Source organism: Neofelis nebulosa, chromosome 2 (assembly GCF_028018385.1).
Source record: "Neofelis nebulosa isolate mNeoNeb1 chromosome 2, mNeoNeb1.pri, whole genome shotgun sequence".
NCBI lineage: Eukaryota > Metazoa > Chordata > Mammalia > Carnivora > Felidae > Neofelis > Neofelis nebulosa.
Genome location: NC_080783.1, coordinates 199,781,742 through 199,795,897, shown reverse-complemented (window position 1 = coordinate 199,795,897; position 14,156 = coordinate 199,781,742). Strand labels below are relative to the sequence as shown.

Here is a 14,156-nt window from a genome sequence, read left to right as displayed (position 1 = left end):
CTCGCAGTGAGTTGGCGCCTGGTTATTTGCATGGAGGCGGTTCATGGGAGGGTGACCTGGTGCTCCTGTTCTGGAACCTTCCATCCGGTACCCGGTGTAAGTGGCTAAGGAGGCAGCAGTTGTGGGGGGGGGGGGCGAGCCTCAAAGAAAGAAAATGCCATCCTTGAATAGCAGTGGCCTCTCCTGGGCAAAGTGGGCAGGAAGAGTCAAGTGTTTTGTCTCACAACCGATCCCCGGGCAGTGGAACTTTCCAGAAAACCAGAGGGGAGGAGAGAGCCCGCTGCTTCAGGGCAGGTGTCTCTGTGTCTGGGCGGATAGCAGATCTGTGTGGGGAAGGCTCTGAGGGTCCAGCCTTCATTCAACAGATGGTCCCTGAGCCCTACAGGGGAAAAGGGGATTTGTTCTAAGGCCACACAGACAGCTGGGGGCAGGAAGTGGACACTGATGTCCCTCACTAGATGGTGAGCTCCTTAAAGGCAGGTGCACAGCTATCATCAATGGCAACACCATTGTCCAGCAGGGATCGGTGAATGAGTGAATGAATGAGGTAGTGAATATACATGTAAGCAATGATATAATGCATTCTCCACCATCAACCTGTTTACCTGTTTGCTTTATCCTAAGAAGCCACGAATCCAGAGATATCCATCAGTGGAACCACAGCTTTTGCGGGAGGAGGGAAACAGAGAGAGGGATGAAATAACGTGTCTACATCAACTGAAAGAGGCATCTTGCTTTGGAAAGTGTAAACCGTCTGTCCCGGAACTGAGGTGCAGGATGAATATCAAAGCTCCCAGTAACTGTCAAAGAAGAAGGATGGACACAGCGCTGTTCAGGTGCTGAGCCCCATGTTCTCTTCTACCAACCGACTGAGTGACCAAGGTTGCCTAGGAACCCCCCCCCGCCCACCCCCCCCCTCCCTGCTGGCCTCTCTGGCCTCAGTTTCCTGCCCCAGACAAAGAGCTAGCAGGTGGGATCCAGCCCTGGATCTGGCAGGGGAGGAGTGAGGTCCTCTGCCTGGCTCTGATGCAAAGGTCCCGGGGTGTGTGTGTTGGGGGGGGGGGTGGGCGGAGGCCTTCCTGCTCCATCCAGGGGAGGGGGTGTGGTCAGGCCCAGCCTCTCCTGGGACCTTGCACCTTCCCTCAGGCCCCTGAGTCAGGAGCAGGGAAGTACTCTGGGCCTGCCTGAGGGCAGCCCCCACCCTGTGTCCTATTCTCTGGAGGCTTCTACCCACCCCCCCCCCCCCCCAGTTGCTGCAACTCCTTCCAGGTCACGCCCACCTCCCCCAGGCCATTCTAGACTTGCTGGCAGGATTTCTGAAGGCTGACCCTCCAGTTCGACCCTCCAGTTCGGGTGGAGGGGGGGCTTCCAGGGACCCTTGGAGGGGTGGGGAGAGGAACAGGGGAGCCAGAGCCAGGGGGGGAGAAGGGAGAAGGGAGGGTGGATGGACTCCAAGTGGGTTTCTACTCCCATTTTCTCCAAGTGGCCTTTAAATAACACAAAATTATACTCTAATCCCCTTTACTCCACGCAGTGCGTCTAAAAAAAGAGCACCTTGGCATTTTTAGGAGGCAAAAAACAAGGAAAGCATGAGACAGGCAATATTCAGTGTAAACTGAGGATAGAGAAATTTCAGTGAACTCCTAGCCAAACTTCCTTACTGTGTTGAAAAATAAAACCGTGGCAGGGTTCGGTGGTGGGAGGGGAGGAGTATATCCCAGGAGGAAAGCCCAGCGCAGAGGTAGAAGGAAGGCCAGTGAGCAAGGGAGTGGGGATGGGTCGGCCCCCCTGGAACAGGGGCTCCGAGATGCGCAGCGGGGCTTCGAGGGCTGACGCGTGAACTCCGGGGCCCGGGATCCCCAAAAACCTCGCTTGGCAACCCCAGCCGCTTCCTAACCTTTTGCACACTGGCTCCTGGCCCACCTCACCGTTGCAACTCTCCCCATGATGAGGCCACATCAGCAACTCCTTGCCTGGGCCCTTGGTTCCTGGGCCCTCCCGGCTCCCAGTCCTCTCTCTGGCCTTTGTAGCCCTGTGCTGCCTGGCCCCCTCTGTCCGCTCGGTCTCCGTTATTCCATTCTCATCACGGCTTCTTCTATGAAGACGTGTGTGTTCCGTAGTCCCTCTCCTTGACCTTCTAGCAGGTCTGGGCCTCAGGCACGTGGACAAGGACCCTTAGGAGCCCATAGGTCAGGATCACAGGCAAGGACACAGGCACAGAAGCAAGTCAGACCAGGACAACGCCAACATTAAATGCTTGCTTGCTTGCTTGCTTGCTTGCTTTCTTTCTTTCCTCCTTCCTTTTCTTTCTTTCTTTCTTTCTTTCTTTCTTTCTTTCTTTCTTTCTCCCTTCCTTCCTTCCTTCCTTCCTTTCTTTTCTTTCTTTCCTTCCTTTTCTCTTTCTTTCCTCCTTCCTTCCTTTTCTTTCTTTCTTCCTTCCCTCCTTCCTTTTCCTTCTTTCTTTCTTCCCCCCTTCCTTCCTTTCTTTTCTTTCTTTCTTTCTTTCTTTCCTTTCTCTTTCTTTCTTTCTTTCTTTCTCCCTTCCTTCCTTTTTATTTTCTTCCTTCCTTCCTTTTCTTTCTTCCTTCCTTCTTTTTCTTTCTTTCTTCCTTTTCTTTCTTTCTTTCTTTCTTTCTTTCTTTCTTTCTCCCTTCCTTTCTTTCCTTCCTTCCTTCCTTCCTTCCTTCCTTCCTTCCTTCCTTTTCTTTCTTCCTTCCTTCCTTTTCTTTCTTCCTTCCTTTTCTTTCTTCCTTCTCTTTCTTTCTTTCTTTCTTTCTTTCTTTCTTTCTTTCCTCCTTCCTTCCTTTTCTTTCTTTCTTTCTTTCCTCCTTCCTTCCTTTTCTTTCTTTCTTTCTTTCTTCCTTTCTTTTCTTTCTTTCTTTCCTTCCTTTTCTGTTTCTTTCTTTCTTTCTTTCTTTCCTCCTTACTTCCTTTTCTTTCTTTCTTCCTTCCCTCCTTTCTTTTCCTTCTTTCTTTCTTTCCCCCTTCCTTCTTTTCTTTCTTTCTTTCTTTCTTTCTTTCTTTCTTTCTTTCCTTCCCTCCTTTTCTCTTTCTTTCTTTCTTTCTTTCTTTCTTTCTCCCTTCCTTCCTTTATTTCCTTCCTTCCTTTTCTTCCTTCCTTCCTTCCTTTTCTTCCTTCCTTCCTTCCTTCCTTTTCTTTCTTCCTTCCTTTTCTTTCTTTCTTTCTTTCTTTCTTTCTTTCTTTCTTTCTTTCTTTTTTTCTTTCTGTACTAATATGAAGCCTTAAAGAAAGACCTTAGGCAAGCTTCCAGGGTCGCAGTACTGGACTCAAAGAACTGGTAGGTGTTATATCTCCACGTCCACTCACAGCTCCAGCACGGCCATTCCAGTACCATCTCCTCTGTGCTTACAGCTACAACAGATGGTCTGAGCCGGGGCCCGGACCCCTCCTGCCAACTTCCGGCAGAGGCGGCAGCCTGCGTGGCTCTTCTGGTCAGCACACGATGGTCTTCAGAATAACCTTCTCGCAGTAGACCTATCGCTCCCCCTCTTCTCCGGCTCTTGTCCCCTCTCACCGCTGCCCCCTCCCACGGTGCCGTGGTCCCGGTCGGTCTCTCGGCACATCCTGGCCCCCCGGCCTGTGGTGTGAGAGACGCTCCCTTGTTCCACCTGCAAATAGCTTTTGCCTTGGTGTGAGTTTGCTCCACGAATGAGCCCACGGTTCCTCCAAGCCCCCCTCCTGGGCTCGAAAACCGTCCCTTGACGGTTTTCATACACCTGTGTCCATCCCGCAAGTACGGGTCCTGTCCCCTCCCCACCCCAGTAAGAGCCCTTATGACAAGACAGCCAGGATTTATCGTCACCGGTGCCTCCCTTACAGAAGGGATGGGAGGCTGGAGGCAGCAAGTTCACGGAGGAAGAGGATGAACTGGGCAGCACCCTCTGGTTTCAGGTCTTGGTCTTAGCATTTGCCAGTCACGTGACCTTGGGCAAGTCGTGCTCAGCCCCAGGGTCACACATTTCTCCGTACCAGCCACCTGCCAGGGTGACCGCGAGGCCGAGCCCAGAGTCTGACACATGCCACAACAAACGGGGGTCCATCCCTGCCCCACCTCTTTTCTAGAATTTCTCCCCTTTTTAAAAAAAAAACTTTTTTTTTAAATTTTTAATATTTATTTTTTGAGAGAGAGACAGCGTGCGAATGCGGGAGGGGCAGAGAGAGAAGTTAGACACAGAATCCAAAGCAGGCTCCAGGCTCTGAGCTGTCAGCACAGAGCCCGACACGGGGCTCAAACCCACGAACCCACGAACTGCAAGATCATGGCCTGAGCCAAAGTTGAATGCTTAACCGACTCAGCCACCCTGGTGCCCCCAAAACAATGAGAATAACTTTAAAACCTGTATTTTCTTGGGACCCCTGGGTGGCTCAGTGGGTCAAGCATCCGACTTTTGGTTTCCGCTCAGGTCATGATCTCGAAGTTTGTGAGTTCGAGACTCGAGTCAGGCTCTGCGCTGACAGTGTGGAGCCTGCTTGGGATTGTCTTTCTCTCCCTCTCTCTGTCCCTCCCCAGCTTGCATGTTCTGTCTCTCTCTCAAAAAAAAAAAAAAGCAAATAAACTTTAATAAAACCCAAAAACCTATATTTTCTTGATGACTTTAAGACCTAAGGGTTATTTCATCCAAAGATTGTCCAGAGAAAATGATATTGTCCGTAAAGGATCTGGAACATCTGGCAAAGGACCACTGCCCATAGTTACTCGGAACCTTCGGGCCTCCCAGGTTGAGGCAGTGGTAAGATGGATCACTTCTCTGTGCCCCTAGGAAATGCTTTCCTCCTACGGCAAGCATCTTTGCTGCAGGTTAAGTGGTAAGCAGTGAGGGTCATGTGCGTGCTGTTAGCTCGATTTCTGGTACACGTGGGCTGCAATTTGACCGGAAGCTTTTACAAAGAGATCAATTAAACAAACAAACAAACAAACCTACTCGTTTCTTTTGAAATGTCCTCTAAGAATTCCAGGGGCGCCTGGGTGGCTCAGTCGGTTAAGCCTCCGACTTCAGCTCAGGTCACGATCTCACGGTCCATGAGTTCGAGCCCCGGGTCGGGCTCTGGGCTGACGGCTCAGAGCCTGGAGCCTGCTTCAGATTCTGTGTCTCCCTCTCTCTCTGCCCCTCCCTCGTTCATGCTCTGTCTCTGTCTGTCTCAAAAGTAAATAAACGTTAAAAAAAAAAAAAAAAAAGAATTCCATTAGTTTGGCAGCCAGACCGAGGCACGGAAATTCCAGAACCACAGAAAAAGCTGTGAAGTGCATGCCCCATGCGTCCATAGCTACGGAGACTCTTTTATCCATCATGTGACCCTTACGTAAACCTGCCACCAAGTGCTGCTGTAGCTATGAAATATTCTTTAAAAAAAAAAAATTAAAAAAACATCTTTTAAAAAGATTTTGTTTCTAAGTAATCGCTACACCCAATGTGGGGCTTGACCTCACAACCCTAAGATCAAGGGTTGCATGCTCCCACCGAAGGGTTGCATGCTGCCACCGACTGAGTCAGCCAGGTGCCCCAGCTATGAAATATTCAGGTCAGTGGGTGAGGGGCCGTGAGTAAGAGTGTCTGGAAGTGACCCAAGCCAAAGCTGCAGGCGTGGAACCGGTCACACAGGTGAGGGCCTGAGCACGGTCAACCTCGTTGCTGCACAGACGCGCCGGAAGTCCCTGGGCACCGCCGGGTGGGGGAGGGGACCGTCTACATTCATTTCCACAGCTGAGGTCTCTTCCATTTTGAGTGATTTCCTGAGGCTGATGTTCTGTGTCCCTGATGGCATTCCCATTCAAGCTTCCTCATTTTTATTGATTTCTGTGGCATTCATCCCGGTACCGTTTTCATCAATTCCCTCCCTCTCTTCCTTAAGGTAAACCCGCTCATTTTCTTTTTTTTTTTTTTTAATTTTTTTTCAACGTTTTTTATTTATTTTTGGGACAGAGAGAGATAGAGCATGAACGGGGGAGGGGCAGAGAGAGAGGGAGACACAGAATCGGAAACAGGCTCCAGGCTCCGAGCCATCAGCCCAGAGCCTGACGCGGGGCTCGAACTCATGGACCGCGAGATCGTGACCTGGCTGAAGTCGGACGCTTAACCGACTGCGCCACCCAGGCGCCCCAAACTCTCTCATTTTCCAATGGTCTCTGTTTGTAATTCTCATCGTAGCTATTCTTGGAGCCCTTGGCTCTTTGAGTGTTTTGCTTTGTGTTTCGTTAACCTAGCTTATCTGAACTTCACTTCGGAATCTTGGCTAATTCTTTTTTTTTTTTAAGTAATCTTTTTAGTTTTTTTTAAATTTTATTTAAATCCAAGTAGGTAACGAATAGTGGACTAATGGTTTTGGGAGTAGAATTTAGCGATTCGTCACTTACGTGGGACACCCAGTGCTCATTCCTACAAGTGCCCTCCTTCATGCCCATCCCCCATTTACCCCCCCCCCCCCCACTCATTTTGAATTAAGAGTTGACCTATTGTGTTGGACTAGAAGAGGCCCCTTCGTTTCAATTTGGGTTTGTCATCTCAAACATCCTCCCATCCAGTATGTCACTTCCTTGGCCAAAGGCAGAATGTGACCTCCTTTCGGGTTTCAATGATCAAGAATTTAGCGTGGTTCTTGGCAAATCACAGCAAGTCACAGGCTCTCTGTGTGCTGTGACCCAGCGGTCCACCCCCACTCTCTCCATCTTGCTTGTGTCCAGGAGACCAGAGGACGGCGCCCATGGCTTGCCAGCCTGAGGTCTCTTTCACCCATTGCCTCTGCCGTGTTGAACTGGGGCACTAGGACCCTTGTCCACACCTCCACCCCAAACCGTTCCTAACAGAAGGTCACTGCCCAACCTTTCGAGGATATTTACATGCAGAAGTTAGCCTCCACATCTCAGTGAATGATGATTTAATCTTTCCAGCACTTGAAAGACACGCCTGACTCCTGTGTTCCTCTCATATCCCACAACGAACCCATCAATGGACCTTTCTGGCTCCGTTTTAACACGTGTGGGATCAGTCACCTTCCACCTGCATTGCAACCACCGTGGTCCACACCACCACCGCTTCTGGCCTAGATACCTGTAAGAGATGTCAAACTGGTCTCCCTCCTCCTTTGTCCCCGACGCAGTAGGCAGGGTGATCCTGCTAAATAAGTCACCTGATGTCATCCCTCTGCATCAAAACTCTGGAAGGACACCCTGTCTCACTCAGGCCTGTGAGGCTCTGTCCGCTCTGGACCATTAGTGCCTCTCTGCCCTCCTCCCCCCTCCTCCCCCCTCCCCTCCCCTCCCTTCCCCAGCTCCCTCTGCTTCACCCATGGGGCCTCCCTGCTCTTCCCTGGCCTGGGCACCAGTTCTTCCTGGTCCCCAGGAAGGCATGTCCCCTCTCCGTACAGCTGACTTCCTTAACTTTTCACGTCTTTCCTTCCGTGTCACCTTCTTGTGAGGCCTACCTTTCCTACATCACTTGATACTGCGTCTCGCCCCCGGCCTGTGTATTCTCAACCCCCTTGACTTGGCTTTACTTTCCCCTTTTATCTGGTGCTTATAGACCGTTTACTTCCTCATTATGTTTGCTTTTGATCTGTCCCTCCCTCTTAGAACTTAAGCCTCAAAGAGACAGGAAAGCTGTCTTGTCTTTGGATATCACCGGGGCCTAGAACGAGCCTGTTACACAGTAGGCCCTCATTAACATCTGTGGAATAGACGAAGGAGCGACTACACGTGGGAGTGCAGAGACACCCAGGTCCTGCTCAAGGTCAGAGCCTGTTTTGAGCCCACCCTTGCACTGACTTCAGAGTACTGCAGGCTCCCGGCAGAGTGCGGAGGTTGGAGCTAAAGCATCCCCTTGTCTGATGGAAGACGCAGATTATTTCCTCCTGTTTTTTTCATCTCTGCAGTGTGTTTCCACACCCCCCCTCCCCCGTCATGAACCAGACCAAAGTTCATTGTCCAGAGAGCTCAGGACAAACGTTTGCAGCCCAGAGCCTCTCTTGTCACAGGGCCTGTGTCCACCTGGACCCCACCCAGCTGATGAGGACCGTGCGGGATGGGCACGGGGCCCAAGTGTTCCTGGCTGAGGGGCTCAAGGAGGGAAGGCAGCACGACCCAAGATGCCATCCCTGAGTCCCAGCTCTAAGATGTCAGCACATCCACCGGGTCAACTTTGCACACTTCTTGTTCCTCCCGCCAACAATGGGGCCGGTCGGCCCAGTGGACATGTCTCCATCCCCTGGTACAGTAAGAGATGCCATTTCTCTGGCCCCAGCGGGCCCACTTGCAGCTGGGAGTCTGCGGCTGGTGTGGGCGGTGACCGGCAGCTGTGAGTTTGCTCATGTCTCTTGATCTCTGGGGCAGCCATGCCTCCCCGCCCCCCGGCTCCATATCTTCTCTGAGCTCCCAGGGCCTCTCTGTCTTCAGGGATCCTCAGTCACTCAGTTCCTTCCGGTTCCTTCCTTCCTTCTTTCCTTCCTTCCTTCCTTCCTTCCGGGGAGCAAGTCCGCTCCCAAGGCTGGGCACCCAATCAATCTCTCCAGAGCGTGATTACGTCACAGGCCCGGGGCCCGCCCCCGCCTCCCCATTGGCTCTTCCTCCTCTCTCCCAGGTGAGGCGCCGCCTCCAGTAACTAGTGATGAATCCAGGCAGCAAAAGAGAAGATGTGGGACTGGCTCCCAAAATCCAGGAAGAAAGACCAGAATCCAGCAACCAGTCCAGTGTGCGTTGTAGTGTAACAGACACTCTAGCGCGGATGGTCCCTGACTTATGATCGTTTGACGGGCAGTTTTTTTAACTTTATGATCTTGCAAAAGTGATGGGCGTTTGGTAGAAACCGTCCTTCGAGTTTTGCATGTGGCTTTCTTCCCGGCACTGGCCGTCTGCAGCGTGGGACCCTCCCGAAGCTGGGCGGCGGCAGCCAGCGATCACGAGGGTGGACAGACGGCGCTGTAATTCCGTCCTGCACCCACACACCCCTGCTGTCTCTCCCTCTCAGTGCAGCATCCGGCAAACTACATGCATTATTAAGCACTTTATTCTAAAACAGGCTTGCTGTGAGGTGATGCTGCCCAACTGTCGGCCAGTGTGAGTGTCGTGAGCACGTGTAAGGTCGGCCAGGCTAAGCCATGACGTTCGGTAGGTCAGGCGTATTAAGTGCATTTTCGACCTAATGCTATTTTCAGCTTACGATGGGTTTATTGGGACATGACCCCGTCGTAAGTCAAGGAAGATCTGTGTACTTGGGTCATCAAACCTGAGGCTTCAACTCTCCTCCCGCAAGTCAGCACATACACAGCGTTCCTGACATCTATCTGCCTCTGCCATTTGCATGGCCAACCTGCCCCCCTCCCCCCATCCCCCTCCCCCCGCCGTCCATGCATCACCCTCTCTCTCCTCAACCAGGAGACAACCTGGACAACCCAGCTGTGGTCCAGCTGCCTCCTCTGTCGCCTGTAGTCCATTCCCTGCACAGCAGCCAGAGTGGTCAGGCCCTTCCGTCACCTCTGAATCCCCTCCCCTTAGAAGCGGGTTCACATGTAGCTTTAGCTTCGCAGCCTGCCATGCAGCCTGGGCCCCTTCCAAGGTCCTGGCTGGGGGCAGCAATGTGGGTGATGCACATCATCAACTGATCATTCGTTGGGCTCCAATTTGCTCTAGAACATTGTCGTTTTGGTACCACGGTGTTCAAAAAACCCGCGTATATTTTATGCTCACACGTTACCATTCAGGCCAGCCACGTGTCAGATGCCCAACAGGCACCTGTGACTAGTGGCTACCATATCAGAGAGCGCAGGACAGAATTTCTCAGACAGCTTAAAATATTGTACAGCTACGGAAAAACCTGTTTGAAAAATAATATTCAATCATACAGGGCAAAGCTCATAAAATGAAAGTGAAAAAGATCGTGTACAAAACCGAATCAAGTCTGAGCCCACTGTTGTTAGATATAAAAATATGCATATGTTTATTTGAGCGTGTAAATTGATGTGCCTACTGCAAAGAAATTGGAGCAAAATCCTAACAGGGACCATCTAAGGAAAAGGAATTATAGCAAACTTAATTTCTCCCCTTCATATTTGTTCAGTGTCAGCATGTGTTACTTTCAGAGTCAGCGGGGAAATTATGTTATTTTTAAAGAGTTCAAGGTGTGTTCTCCCATCTCTTGCCATGACCTGACTTCAGTGATCATTTGTGTGTGTGTGGTGCTGGGTTAGAGGACTGGTTCCAGTCCTGCACTCTGTATTCATGCACTTGCCACGTGACAAGTTTCCTCCTACAGAAGGCAGAGCGAGCCTTGGCTTCTTGACTTTGGCATCAGCCCACGTCTTTTGGTCAATGTGGAAGTGACAGTTGTCGGTTCTGAGTCAAGGGCGTAAGAAGGATCACATGGTCTTGTGTGCCCTCTTGCGCCTCTGCCATTGCCATGGAAAGCTGATGCCCTGTCCAGCCCACTGGTCCCAGGAGGGCGAGCCAGACCTGTGCCCACTCTGCTGGTTAGAGCTGTCAACTGGCAGACGTGTGAGAAATGCATGCTTGCTGTAGAACATCACATAGATTTGGGGCTGTTTGTTGCAAGGCTCTAGCTGACTAATGCAGTGTTGCTACACTGCTTCACACGTGCTCAAATGTAATCAGGAAGGCAGAACTTGATCGGAATTATACATTAGAAAGCCGAAATCAATGACACTCTACAAAATTCAAAAACAAAACCAAACCAACACCTAAGGATCTCCAAGGCAAAAGAAGTCCAGGCCATACCCTCGGGAGACTTGGCTTCATTTCACACACTCCTGGTTACCAAGACCTAAAGTCACTGAATGAAAAGTCCTTATTCTTAGGGATCATAAATTCCTGGGGGTGCCGAAATGAAAACCTCTGAGATTCTCAGCATAAGAGTACATTTTTTTCCTCTTAGAAAAATTATAAGCATCCATTGTAGAAAATACAAAGGAAAGAGAAAAACACTCAATCCTCTCACCAAAGTATTGTCAAACCTCTGTCAAACACTGGTGTATATATGTTTTTCCCACGAAAAGGAGAGCATCCTGTATCTTCGGTTCTAAAGTCTTCTGTTTGTAGCCACTGCATCATAAACATCTTCCCTTCCCATCTCATATCTTCTGCAGAATCATTTCTAATTGCCGAATTTTTGCCTAGTTGTCCACAGAAGGGATGTGTCGTAAATAACTTCACCTAACTCCTGGGGTAGCTTGTGCAATTTATACCCGGTTGTTAACTATCACAAGCAACATCCTATATATTTGATATCCACGTACATCACTGATTGTTTCTGAGGGTTAAATCCTTGGAGGTGGATCACGGGGCTGGGCTCTGCGTATTTATCAGCTCCTGAGCCGAAGTATCCCTTGAATCAGCATCCTCTAAAGTGCGGGTAGCTTGACTATATCAGATCGTCTCAGCCCGAGACCAGGAGCTTGAGAGGAAGAAGCAGTGGGAAAGGAAAGTTATAAGGGTGTCAATGTGTGGAAAGCGCCAGAGAAATGGATTAAGGCTTATGCATTTAGGGCTGGTGGGACGTGTAAAGGCACTTCCTTTATTCGATCCCTGAATAAAGGGATTCCAAGGGGGTTCTGAGGCCAACTCTACATCTGGACCAACTTCACAGCTAAACTCCCTGGAGCTGTGGCTCCCTGCCCCCCACTGATGATTCCTGCAAGGAGACCGAGACAACGTGTTGACTGTTGGTAGTATCCCTTCCCCTTGCTCGGGTAGGTCTTTGTCTCAGGTCCACTCCCGTGATTCTGTCTCACTCTAGTGTGACGTGTAGAGGGAAAAGCCAGGGGCCCAGGTGCACGCTCAGGAGCCTGAGTATGGCTATTAACCCACTGGGTCTCCTGGGACATCATTTCACCTTTCCAGAGGTGGAAGAGACTGTCCACCTGTTCACCAAACTTCGTTCTTCTTCTCCTTGGGTACAGGGCAAGACTCCATCTCCCAGACTCCTTTGCAGGGAGATGGGATCATGTGACTGCCTTCCAGGCAATAGAATTTGAGTGGAAGAGACGTGTGCTGCTTCCATGCCAGGTCCTTGAGAGCCTTGTTCAAGCTTTTTACCTTTCTGCCAGCCTGACACAGATGAGCAGGAAGACCTCAGCTTCAAAAGCCAGGTGCTGAAAATGGCAGAGCCATAAGAGGACAGGGGCCTGGGTCCAGGATCACCCTCTGGGGTAGAGTCACCCACCAATTAGCGAGATTTATTCTTTACATGAGAAAGACATCAATTTGTGTCATGTTGGACCCTTATGTGCTAGGCTTTGGTTTTCAGAGCAGCAAACATTGTCCTTAATAATACCCAGGGCTTGGGGCGCCTGGGTGGCTCAGTCGGTTAAGTGTCCGACTTTGGCTCGGGTCATGATCTCGCGGTCCGTGAGTTCGAGCCCCGCGTCTGGCTCTGTGCTGACAGCTCAGAGCCTGGAGCCTGTTTCAGATTCTGTGTCTCCCTCTCTGCCCCTCCCCTGCTCATGCTCTGTCTCTCTCTCTGTCTCAGAAATAAATAAACGTTAAAAAATTAAAAAAAAATAATACCCAGGGCTTTATTGCCTCATCTATAGGGAGGAGAAGGAAAGAAGGGGGGCAGTATTCATTGAGGGTATGTTTTGCTGTGCAAGACCTTGTGATCCACATATGATGGACATTTGCCCTTTAATCCCCAACAACGAAACCATGACCTATTTCTATCCCCGTTTTCCTAGGGCCTTGAATGAGCCAGAATTCAAGCTCAGGTCTCCCAGATCCTGACATTCCCGGATCCTGCTGGTATGTGTCCCTCCAGGTGAGCAGAGAGGTGAGGTGTGTGTGGCTGGAGTCCTCAGGTTAGGGGGTTGGCTTACCACACTCCAGTTTCCTGGTCCGTCCCAGAGACAGAAGCCATCACATGGGGTCACCTGAGGACGCTTTCCTTGATTATATTCAAGAACAGCAGTTTCTTCGCCTCCACCGGGGCCCTCCAAAGCTCTGCCTTGCTGGGGGGAATTGGGATGCTGTCACCGTTTTTCATTGTTACCCAGGGAGCCAAACTGCCTTTGATGTTTTATTGACCTGACTTTCTTCTTCAAAGGTCCCCTATCAACTGCCGCTCTGGTTTCTACCAATTTGATGAGATGAGCTCCCTCCCAAAGGAGAAATGGGACTGGAAACTATCTAAGAGAGCAGGAAAAAGGTTTGATTTTATTTGGGGCCACTTTGGAGGGGGGGGCGGGTTCTGCCCGAGGAAATCCGTTCCCCAGAGGTTTGTGTGAGAATTCCCAGCAGAAGCAGGGAAGCAGCTGGAAGGTCCAGCTGTGGCTGGTACATCTGGCAAATAAAAAGAGCTGAGGGGGACAATGTCTCCAGGAGGACGGTCTGTGTCTTCTCCGCGGGACCCCTATGTGCGGGAGCCCTGGTGACTAGGGCTCCTATCTCCCCCACCAGCTCTGCTCTCTGTGACCTGCCCCCAACCTCCCCCAGGACTTCATGCACCTCTTTGTACAACTTCAACTCAAACAAGACTGTTAATTTTCGCCAAATAAAGTCAACGGTCGTTGCTGGCTTTGCCGGTTCATTTTAGAGCCAGAGGGGACTCCGGATGTTTATAGCGTCTGGCCCTTCAGAGACCATGCCTTGTTGACTGCTCAAACACTTCTGATGGGCCTGCCTTGTGTTTGGAGAGCGTTCCTGATGCCCTTAGCACACATTCGAGGTCAGCCGCATGCTGTGATCCCCAGGGCACCTCCAGGCTTGCCTCGGGCCTCTGTGCTGTGTAGACCCTCCCCCCTGATTGTAGTATGAATTGTCCTAATGCATGAGGCACCTCCCCACTTCTGGGACCTTCCACCAGTGTCTCCCATCTCTGCAGTCCCTGTCCTCCCTTCCCACCTGGTGAAATTCTCAGCCCTCACCGAAGACTAGCTTGGGCGTCACCTGCCTCCAGAAGCCTTCCCTGATCCCTCCAGGAAAAACAAACTCCTCCGTCTTTCATGCTTCAAACACCCCTGTCAGAAAATAGGGAGTCTTGACTTGTGTCTTTGGTTTGCCACTCCTTCCCACAGAGAGAGTGAGCCGCTTTAAGTTAGGGGCTATCTGTTCATTATCATTGTGTTCTTAGCTCAAGTCTCTGTTGGAGGGACAGGCAGAAGAGCGTAGCATATAGAAGCATTGAGTAACAGTCTCATT

The 14,156-nt window shown here is 50.7% G+C and overlaps 1 long non-coding RNA gene across 2 annotated transcripts; it reads left to right on the top strand.

Moving 5' to 3' along the window:
- Positions 1-8,609: 8,609 nt before the first annotated feature.
- On the top strand, positions 8,610-13,528 carry LOC131493600 (uncharacterized). Of its 2 annotated transcripts, none has more exons than XR_009252777.1 (4): positions 8,610-9,119; positions 12,698-12,777; positions 13,063-13,164; positions 13,416-13,528. It is a non-coding gene; the product is annotated as an uncharacterized LOC131493600 (long non-coding RNA). The 2 variants fall into 2 exon arrangements; XR_009252776.1 differs by lacking the exon at positions 8,610-9,119 and adding an exon at positions 11,907-12,112.
- Positions 13,529-14,156: the final 628 nt, after the last annotated feature.